Source organism: Chlamydotis macqueenii, chromosome 8, assembly GCF_036417535.1.
Source record: "Chlamydotis macqueenii isolate bChlMac1 chromosome 8, bChlMac1.mat, whole genome shotgun sequence".
NCBI lineage: Eukaryota > Metazoa > Chordata > Aves > Otidiformes > Otididae > Chlamydotis > Chlamydotis macqueenii.
In genome coordinates, this window is record NC_141563.1 from 2,448,448 (window position 1) to 2,458,008 (window position 9,561).

Sequence of the window (9,561 nt, forward strand, 5' to 3'; positions counted from 1 at the left end):
CTGTCCCTCTGGCAGTGCAGCAGGGAATCCCTGCTCTGGAGCATCTCCTCCTCCTCCTCCACGCTGGAGAGAGATCTCTGTGGGCTATGGCAGCTGGATGAGACCCCTCCAGGAAACTCCTGTCCATTGCCCTGCAGCCAGAGACTTACCGTGCAGAGGGCTGTGAAGGTTTGTCCTCCAGTGAGCTCTCAGCCCAGGCCGCCTTCAACCTCTCTCTGCCCTGCCGGTCCCCACTCAGTGCATGCAGGAGAGCCCTCAGCCCTGCTGCGCTTTGCAGAGCAGCTGCTCCTGGGCAGAGCTGTCTCTCTGCCGTTCTGCCTCCTTGCCGTGAGCTCCCTGCGTTCGAGGAGCCTGGAGCAGCTCAGCAGCAGAGGAGCAGCCCAAGGCATTGTAATGACCTCTCTGGTGGGTTTGGGGCCAAGTCCATGAACCTTGGACATGGTGGGGAATTATAGAATCATACAATGGTTAGAGTTGGAAGGGACCTTCAAAGGTCATCTGGTCCAACCCCCCTGCAAGGAGCAGGGACATCCCTGACTAGAGCAGGTTGCTCAGAGCCTCATCCAGCCTGGCCTTGAACATTTCCAGGGATGGGGCATCCCTCCCTTCCAGCGTGTCAACGGCACCACACAACTTGGTGGCATCGGCGAACTTGCTGAGGGTGCACTCTATCCCACTGTCCATGTCGCTGACAAGGATGTTGAACAGGGCTGGGCCCAGCACGGACCCCTGAGGGACACCACTCGTGACTGGTCTCCACATGGACATTGAGCTGTTAACCACCACTCTCTGAGTGCGGCCATCCAACCAACTCCTTATCCGTCCATCAAACCCATGTTTCTCTAGTTCAGAGAGAAGGATGTCGTGCGGGACAGTGTCAAAGCTTTGCACAAGTCCAGATAGATGATGTCCGTTGCTCATCCCTTCTCCACTGATGCTGTCACCCATCATAGAAGGCCACCAAATTGGTCAGGCACAATCTGCCCTTGGTGAAGCCATGTTGGCTGTCACCAACCACCTCCTTGCTCTCCATGTGCCTTAGCATGGTTTCCAGGAGAATGTGCTCCATGACCTTGCCAGGCACAGTGATGAGGCTGACCAGCCTGGAGTTGCCCGGGTCTTCCTTGTTCCCCTTTTTAAAAATGAGGTTATGTTACCCCTCTTTCAGTCATTGGGGACCTCACCGGACCGCCATGACTTTTCAAATACAGAGGCCAGTTTCCCTTTATATCATATAATTCTTGGCATCCTATCTTCTTGATATTTTTTGATCCACATACCTCATGTACAAATGGAGCCAGACTGCACTGTAGAGAGACACAATAAAGAAACCAGTACAAAATTATTTCTTCAAACACCCATCTCTATTTAACTTCCCTGGAGCAAGGTGCAGTTGCAGCATGCAGGAGGGGTTCAGGAGCCAAGAGCCCAGATGCCATGAGGGGACCTACGGCCTTTCCATTGCTCTCCAGTTTCCCTTTCCACTTGCACCTTGTTCAGAATCAGATCCCTCTCAAGTACCCAGGTGCTTCTTTGAGCTTCAAGGAGTCAGAAGCCTCGCCTCGTCTGTCAGCAACAGGATTATCTCATCAGCCAGCTCCTTCACTGCGTTTGTATCTATCTATCTCTGACAAACGTCTCTAGTGAAGTTATCCCTTGCGGGTGGTGAACCTCACTGGAAACACCTTGGACGGATGAGAAGCATGGGTCCTTGTTTATTAAACTTTACCATCCTCTCCTTCTGTTTGTTTGCAATGAAGGAAACCCTGCTGTGCCTGTGTGCAGCCAGGTCTCTCAGGAAAGCAGGTGGGAGTTGGTGCAGAGGAGCTGTCACCTCCAGCTGCATTCTTGGGTGGAGAAGTCTGATGTCAGGAAAAGTGATGCAAGTCCCAGGAGGTCGATGAGGGGAATGGTGGGGCTGGAGTGGTGAGGAATCAGATTGTCCATGCAGTGTCTGACCTCCAGGAGGAGCTGGTCCTACCCATCCTGATACCATTAGCAAATGTCCCGCATCCAAATCTACTGGAGAATGCTGCAATCACTCCTTCTGACAACCAAAAAAGTAACAAAATTGAAAAAAAAAATAAGAAACTTAAAAAAAAAAATTTTCTATTGAATATTTATTGAAAGCTTCCCCTTTACCTACACTCTGGAGACCTCTCCAATTATCTCTCCAAGAGTTGAAGATTGTAGGAAATAACTGGAAGAGACGTGGCCTTTTGCATTTTAATGAGCCCCAGGGTGTACCTGCTGCTGAGACCATGAAGCTCAGACACTGAGAGGAGCCTGGACAAACCCCTGAAGAAGTCAATGTCAGAAGCAACCCCTACAGTCTCAGGGAGTATTAATGGGTCCCACTGGGGCTCATTACCAACAAAGCCTCCCTGGGGGCTGGTTAGAGGAGAAAATGGGAGGCAGAGATGAGAGGCAGGCAAAGGCCATGTAAAGGTGGCTCTGAGGCTGAGTGAACCTCCATGTGTTGCATGAAGACAAAGGGCCATGGCCTGACCCCCAGCCCCTGGGAAGGGAGATCCTGTGGGTCACACATTGCTCAGGGCTTTTCCTGGGGCAGTGTGATGTGGGAATGTGTGGTGCCAAGTGCAGGACTGTGGTACGATGCTTATGAATCTCTCCTTGGTGGAGTGAGGAGGACTTCATGTCTTGGTTCCATCAAGTTATGGTGTCTCCTCACAGGCCTGGGTTGTCCCAGTAACAGCGATAGTGTGGAGGAAGACCTTTTGTCTGTTGTGGGCTTCTCGCCCTTCCACAGCTCTTAATCATCCCCAGCACAGGGTGTCCTGGAGGGTCTCACACCTACAGCTCTTGCCTTGCATGCTGTCAGTCTTCCTGCACGCTCCCAGTCTTCCTTGCTTACCCACCTTGCTCTCTCACTTCAGGATCCCACTACCCTTACTTGTATCTTTCCATCTGCTCTAGCTGTTGCTTAAAACACGAAATGATGGGATGGTCCAGGAGCTCTGTTGGTGACCTGTTGTAGCACAGAATTACCCTTGGAGAGACATTTCTTTGTTTTATTCCCCTCATCTCAACGTCTCCCCTCATCTCACCGTCTTCCATTATTTCCTTGTCATGCTTTTATTACTGTGAAGCAAAGCTCCACCATCTCTGAAACCACCCTTCAAGCACTCTCAGGATACTCCTAGTCTGCCCTGAGCCTCTCCACTGCTGAGCCGAAGATGCCCAGTTCCTTCTTCCTCTATACTCAGAACATATGGTTGAGGCTCTGAAGCCTGTCTTGGCAGACCTCTTCTGGGAACCCTCCAGTTCCTCCCAACTCCTCCACATGTGGAACTGCAGACAGGGACACACCTGTGTATGGAGCCGCACCAGTGCTGAGGTGAAGGGGAAGGTAACTCAAGTTGTCTGATTTGACACATTCTTCCTAATGCAGCCCCAGCTGGCCTTGTTCATGGGGAGCACGCACCACTGGCTTGTATGGCATCCCTCGCAGTGCCTTCTCCTCAGAGTCACTTCTCAGCATGTCAGCTTACAGTTGGCCCAATAAATGGGGTTATTCTCCCCTCCGATGCAGGACTGGCTACTTCTTCTGGTAAACTTCAAGAGGTATCTCTTGGCCAATTCCCTAAGGTACTCAAGGTTCCCCAAGCTCCATTTGGTCGGCCGTTAATGTCTGTGTGCTGATGGCTCACCCTCACTCAGGTGTGTCTGACACAATAACAGCAGGAGGAGTTTCAGGATACTATAGAAAATAAAAGACGTACTAGTTTAATTTCTGGCCCAGCTATGAATTATTGTGACAACTGTCTCTGCAACAGCAAATGAGGATACAAAGCAAGCAAATCAAGCACCAGTGGAAATAGACTTGATGAAGGTTGGTGTGCCAGGCTGTGTTAGGGGAAAAAGTTATACCTATATAGACAGACAGACAATATGACTCCCTCAAGGAGCTGGTCTTCAACCCTTCTGGCCAGTGTTCTTCTGCCTTCTCCTGCAGACCCCTCAGCTCTCAGCTGACTCAGATACAAAAATGAGGCATGTAGGTGGTGAAAGCAAAGACGAATAACTGGGAGAAACAAACATCCAAGTATCCAGGAATGAAGTTAGAAAAGCTAATACCCAAATGGAATTGAGTCTGGCCAGGGATGTCAAAGACAACAAGAATGGCCTCAAGAAGTACATAGGTGACAAAAGGAAGAATATGGAAAATACGGGCCCATTGCTGAACGATCAAGGGACTGGCTTACACAAGACATTGATACCGTGGACGTACTGAACACTTTCTTCACCTCTGTCTCCACTAGCAAGGCTTTGACGAATCTCAGGTCCTAGAGACCAGTGGGAAAGGTTGGAACAAGGAAAATGCACCCTTCGTAAAAGAGTATCAGGTCAGGGAACAGTGACTTTTTAATGTCATTCTGAGGTCACCCTTGATAATCTTTGATCGATGATGGTGACTGGGAGAAGTGCCTGGAGACAAAAGTAAAGCAAATGTCAGACCCATCTTCAAGAGTGGCACAAAGGGAGAACGAGGGAACTACAGGTCTGTCAGCCTCACCTTGATCCCTAGGAGGCTGATGGAACAGCTAAATCTGGAAAACAATTACCAGGCACTTTGAAGACAATAAAATGATCAGGAGTTTTCTGCATGGCTTCACGAAGGGGAAATCATGCTTAACAAACTGATAAACTTGTATGATGAAGTGATTGGCTTGGTAGATGAGAGCAGAGCAGCACTCAGAGAGTGGTGGTCAATGGCTCTCTGTCCTGCTGGAGACTGGTGACGAGTGGAGTTCCTCTGGGGTCCATATTGGGGCAGATCCTGTTTAAGATCTTTGTCAGTGGCATGGACAGTGGGATAGAGTGCACCCTCAGCAAGTTTGCTGATGACGCCAAGCTGTGTGGTGCCATCGACACGCTGGAGGGTAGGGATGCCATCGAGAGGGACCGTGACAGGCTGGAGAGGTGGGCCTGTGCCAACCTCATTAAGTTCAACCAGGCCTGCATCAAGAGAAGCGTGGCCAGCAGGTCGAGGGAGGTGATTCTCCCCCTCTACTCTGCCCTGGTGAGACCCCACCTGGAGTACTGTGTCCAGTTCTGCAGCCCCCAACACAAGAAGGACATGGACCAGTTGGAGAAGGTCCAGAGGAGGCCACAAAGATGATAAAAGGGCTGGAGCACCTCTCTTATGAGGACAGGCTGAGAGAGTTGGGGCTGTTCAGCCTGGAGAAGAGGAGGCTCCGGGGAGACCTGATAGCGGTCTTCCAGTACCTCAAGGGGGCCTACAAGAAAGATGGAGAAAGGATGTTTAGTAGGGCCTGTTGCAATAGGACAAGAGGTAATGGTTTTAAAATAGAGGGGGGTAGATTTAGGTTAGAAATTAGGAAAAAATTTTTTACGATGCGAGTTATAGAACACTGGAACAGGTTGCCCAGAAAGGTGGTGGAGGCCCCATCCCTGGAAACGTTCAAGGCCAGGCTGGATGAGGCTCTGAGCAACCTGACCTAGTCAGGGATGTCCCTGCTCCTTGCAGGGGGGTTGGACTAGATGACCTTTCAAGGTCCCTTCCTAACCATTCTATGATTCTATGATTTCCAAAGACACTACAGGTATCCAGGTTGGCCTCTAGATCCATCCAGCGGTAATTCATTGCGGGTAGTAGGAACTTTTCTCTAAGCTGGGCCTGCTGAGTCCCCACTGCATCTTGTGCAATTGTAGAGTCTGTCTTTGTGGATGCCTTGGTTTAGGACTTTACCTTGAGATGACTCCACCATGGGCAATCCATCACTATGTGAGGTACCAGTCACTGCCCACCCAAGGCACATGCTGCTTCAGGAGATCCACTGGGCTCTCCAGGAAGCTCCAGATTCCCCTCTTGAAGGGGTTCTCTGCCATATGGAAAGCCCCAGGTATGTACCTCAGTGAGCATTCACTCTCCCCACTGTGATTAGACACTGACGAGCGAGTTCTAAACCCAACCATTGATCACAAGGTCACTGCAAAGTTTTTGCTCCTGAACCCATGGAGCAACAGACCTGTTTGGAGTCCAGTTTCTTGGACCTGTTCATGACAGCACCTTTAGAAGAAAAGGACAACCTTCAGGCACTGCACTGGGGAGATTTCATTTTATTACAGAGGTGCTAGGACACCTATCCCACCTATCCCCCAGTTCTATCCCACTATTAGGTAGAATTTTATACAGGCTCAAAACTGAAAAAAAAGCAAGGTCATACCTCGGTATAAGTGAGGGGAAAAAATTGTGAAAAGACATAAGAACAATCTACAACATAATGATACAAATACAGTGAATAAAAAGATCCGGTTTTGTCTAGGGCATTGTGGGAATCAGCTGTGAAGAAAGACAGGAGGTGTTTGACTGCTGAAAAATGACTGAGAAATCCATTTCCATGCTCCATCGTTGATAACAGTAATGATAATGACAACCAAAATGATAAAAATAACAATAATGACAATGATAACAATAATGATAAGAACACGGATCATGATAAGGGTAATGATGACAATAAGAATGATAAACAAAGCACCAGAGTCATCTGTGGTTAGTGATGAGAAGTGTATCACTATTCAGAAACATCCAAGAAATCACTTTATTAATGGCATCCTTGAGCTCCTGGTTCCTCATGCTGTAAATGAGGGGGTTCACTGCTGGAGGCACCACCGAGTAAAGAAATGACACCACCAGGTTCAGAGAAGGGGAGGAGATGGAGGGTTGCTTCAGGTAGGTAAACATGCCAGTGCTGATAAGCAGGGAGACCACAGCCAGGTGAGGGAGGCACGTGGAAAAGGCTTTGTGCCGTCCCTGCTCAGAAAGGATCCTCAGCACAGCCCTGAAGATCTGCACATAGGAAACAACAATGAACACAAAACAGCCAAATGCAAAACAGAGACACTGAGCACAAGAAGCCCAGCTTCCCTGAGGTAGGAGTCTGAGCAGGAGAGCTTGAGGATCTGGGGGATTTCACAGAAGAACTGGTCCACAGCATTTCCCTGGCAGAGTGGCAGTGAAAATGTATTGGCCGTGTGCAGCAGAGCATAGAGAAACCCACTGCCCCAGGCAGCTGCTGCCATGTGGACACAAGCTCTGCTGCCCAGGAGGGTCCCGTAGTGCAGGGGTTTGCAGATGGCAGTGTAGCGGTCATAAGCCATGACAGTGAGAAGCCAGTACTCTGCTGACATCAAAAAGAAGAAGAAAAAGACCTGTGCAGCACATCCTGCATAGGAGATGACCCTGGTGTCCCAGAGGGAATTGGCCATGGATTTGGGGACAGTGGTAGAGATGGATGCCAGGTCAAGGGCAGAGAGGTTGAGGAGAAAGAAGTACATGGGTGTGTGGAGGCAGTGGTCGCAGGCTATGGCAGTGATGATGAGGCCGTTGGCCAGGAGGGCAGCCAGGTAGATGCCCAGGAAGAGCCAGAAGTGCAAGAGCTGCAGCTCCCGTGTGTCTGCGAAGGCCAGGAGCAGGAACTCAGTGATGGAGGTGCTGTTGGACATCCCTTATATTTTTGATGAGCCACTATCTGAAAAGGTAAAGACAGTGCGAGAATAGGGCAGACTTCTCTGAGAAAAATTTTGTAGGTCCTTAGACAAGGTAACTGTCCCATACTGCAGGATGAGGAGAGATGTTCTGCCGTCAGGGCTGGTGTCAGCCGACCTGTGCTGGCACCTCTTTGACCTGGAGGAGGCTCACACACAGACATTTCCCCAAAAAGTATCCGGACACTGCTGAGAGCGTAGGAGTCCCGTTTCCAAGTGCAGACCTGCAAACTCCTCACCTCATCTCATCGCACCCAAGCAGGATCTCATCTCTCCTCGCCCAGCCAGGGACACAGAGGGCTCATTGTAGCTGCCCACATAGAAATGCCCAGTAGCATTTCCATGACCTCAGCATAGAGGTGTCTTCTCCATGGGGCAGCTATGTTTCACAGAAAGCCCATGGTACAGCTGTGCTCTTGGGGAAAGCAGCCTCCGTCCAGCAGGACCCTCCAGGGAAACAGCTGAATGTTTCAGTGGTGGGATGTCCTGACGGGAGGGTCAGATCATTGCCAGCCCCACAAGCTACATCTCCCAGACCCCAAAATATAAGAACCAATTTGGATGCTTTTCCTCCATTGCTACATCTGCATGAGAGGATCCCCAGCATCAGTGTCTGAGCTGCCAATTAACCCTCAACCAGGACACAGTGAATCCAAGGGGAAGAAGAAGGGGGCGCGGAGAAGAGAGGAGCATGCCAAAGAACTCCTGTCAATAGAGGAAGACAAGGAGACATGGTCGGACACTTGAGCATTTCTCCTCTGTGGTGGTTGGGCTGGGGGGAAGGCAACTCATACCCAAGTCTCCATGATGTTAAAGGGTGGGCTGCTCTGCTGAGGGGGAGAGGAGACCGGGAGGGTTCTCTGGGAAAGGCATCTGCCCTGCACGGAAATGCCTACATCCCCCCTCGCAGTGCATTTCTGTGAGCAGCTCCCTACACTCCCTGCCCCTCCCTGTGCATCCTGGAGCTGTTCCTGCCAGAGGCTGTTCCCCTCTCCCCGTGTCTCTGTCAGTGGTCACAGACCCCATCTCACCCACTGAGTGCTCAGCTTTACCCTGCAGAAACCTCCTGGCAACAGGGCACTGCCCAGCAACGTCTCTGTGGATGCAGGGGCTAAGAAGCCGCTCAGAAAAGTCCTCATGAGAATTTGTGTCTCAGTGCCTTCTCCAGAGCAGAGAAATGAATTTCCACCTCCCACTGCCCACCAAACAGAACAAGAGCAAACACAAAGCACAGGCTCATTTCACTTTCAGATAAATGCTGCCTTTATGTCCTTCTTGAACAGGACCCTCTGTAAATGGGGTGATCTGGGGCTGTGAGCAGCCCTGACCCATGCAGCACCCTCAAACTGGAGAAGCACCTTACTATGACAGAGGTCACTCCTTGCCCCCACAGCTTCTCCCCACAGAACCACAGGGAGCTCCCGGGGCCGGCTGAGTGCTGAGCCTGGCAGAGGCAGAGTCCCTGCCCCAGCACACAGCCCCTGGGGCGCAGGGACCCTGCTCTGAAGGACAGCCCTGGGCACCCCTGGCTGCACACACACATTCACACCCTGCAGCCGTCCCTGGGAGAAGGCAGCCGTCGTGCTCTGTCCCTCTGGCAGTGCAGCAGGGAATCCCTGCTCTGGAGCATCTCCTCCTCCTCCTCTACAGCAGAGAAGGTCTGAGAGTGGTACTTACAGATCCCGCAGGCTGGGGGAGGTGCCAGCTTTACAAAATCCCTCAAGAAACTGAAGCTTCAATGACCTGCAGCCAGACACTTAATATGTCAAGGGCTGTGAAGTTTTCTCCTCCAGTGGCCTCTCAGTGTTCCCTCACCCCAGGCTGCCTTTAACCTCTCTCTGCCTCGCTCCTCTCCCCTCAGCTCATGCAGGCAGTGCCCTCAGCCCTGCTGTGCTTGGCAGAGGAGCTGCTCCTGAGCAGAGCTGTCTCTCTGCAGCACTGCCCTGTTTGCTATGAGTTCCCTTTGTCCCAGGAGCCCGGCCCAGCTCAGCAGCAGAGGCCCAGCCCAAGGTGGCACTTTCTCTGCCC

The 9,561-nt window shown here is 51.1% G+C and overlaps 1 pseudogene; it reads right to left on the bottom strand.

Moving 5' to 3' along the window:
- Nucleotides 1-6,529: 6,529 nt before the first annotated feature.
- LOC147599838 (olfactory receptor 14C36-like) lies at nucleotides 6,530-7,491 on the bottom strand (annotated as a pseudogene).
- Nucleotides 7,492-9,561: the final 2,070 nt, after the last annotated feature.